Source organism: Mya arenaria, chromosome 15, assembly GCF_026914265.1.
Source record: "Mya arenaria isolate MELC-2E11 chromosome 15, ASM2691426v1".
Classification (NCBI taxonomy): domain Eukaryota; kingdom Metazoa; phylum Mollusca; class Bivalvia; order Myida; family Myidae; genus Mya; species Mya arenaria.
The window spans coordinates 36,718,933-36,720,393 of record NC_069136.1 but is presented as its reverse complement, the minus strand read 5'-3'; the positions used below and the strand labels follow the sequence as shown (position 1 = coordinate 36,720,393).

General features: G+C 38.3%; 1 pseudogene; it reads left to right on the top strand.

The window, feature by feature from the left end:
* Nucleotides 1–210: 210 nt before the first annotated feature.
* LOC128219016 (uncharacterized) lies at nt 211–1,120 on the top strand (annotated as a pseudogene).
* The last annotated feature ends 341 nt before the right edge of the window (nt 1,121–1,461 follow it).

Sequence of the window (1,461 nt, the reverse complement as noted above, 5' to 3'; positions counted from 1 at the left end):
AACTATAAACCTTCTTTTTATTGTGAAAAAAGCCTCTTTATGGGTATTTTTTTTACGATTGAGCTAAACATCTTTACAGTTGTACAAAACAGAACAAACCAAAAGTGTGACAACAATCAGTTAAAAAAGTGTGACAACATCAGTTAAAAAGACTACAAATATTTGTGTACTCGTTATAGTCCTGTTCAATAACCGTTGTTACCTCCCTTAGCAAATTATCGTTCGTAGTTGACCTCAACTTCCGGTGAGTAACAATTGACAGGATAATGGCGTCGAATAAAGAGGTCGGTGATCCGTGTCAATTTGACAATTTATCAGTGCGTGAACTTAAGATATATTTACGAGATAGAGGAGCACATGTGTCAGGAAATAGACCGGAGTTAATAAAACGTGCCCGAGGCCTTGTACAAATCGGAAAACGGACATTGAAAGAGATTAATATTCAGGACAATAACAACAAACTTGAACGACAGGAGGAATTATTTACCACGCCGCTAGGTGAAAAATTGCCAGAGCCAGGCAGTTTAAAAGGTTGTTGGGAGGACGATGTGTTAAAAATTCCCTTCTTCAGGACGCAGGATTTATACAATTACCTTGTGTTAAACCGTTCACGCACGTTTGACAATCAGAATATGAATGCAAGAAAACAATTAAAAGCCAAAGTGTTCTACGAAGATGGACATGTCCATAGTGTGAAATACAATCAGATATCACATAAATGTTCCCACTGCTACGTAAGAGCAAAGGTCATTCCGTCCTTACCAGGGTCTGATGTTCAAAAAAAAGGATTATGAACCATGGGCCTGTCTGTCTAAAGTATCGGGAAAGGTTCATGCTGCTGGATGCAACTGTGCTGCTGGGTAAATTTACTATTCACATTTAGAATGAGATGTATACATGCACTTTTAGATAATAACATCTCCTTTTGATGCAGGGTGTTGACATACTCATTATTTTATGATGCATCATTATAATGATACCCCACCTGGCAATAATGTTGGTGTTCTAATAAAAGCTTAAGATGCACCAAAATTGCCAGTGATTATAAAAAAAAATGACAGGGGCATAGCTGACTACGCAGATGTGCAATGACATTTAGACTGGTCAAAGTTTTTGTAATAAAAAAAGCCTGAACTTGAAATACAAAACGAAGGGGCTAGGGGGAGTCCATCAAAAAAATAACTTGGATCTGTGTCATTCCAAAATAGCCCTAGCTACGTGCCTGGTTGTTTGAAAATACCCTGAATTTTAAATGCAAAACGAAGGGGGGGAAGGGGGTGTCGTTCAATGAACTCATTTCAGTCAGCGTCATCCCAAAGTAGCAGTAGCTACGTGCCTAGTTGTTTGAAGGAGGTGTTGGTCAATGAATTTATTTTAATCATCGTTATCCAAAAGTGTTCCTAGCTCCCTGTTGTGCGTCCGTTCACGGTTTTGTCAGATTACAGGTTTCTGAATAATTTT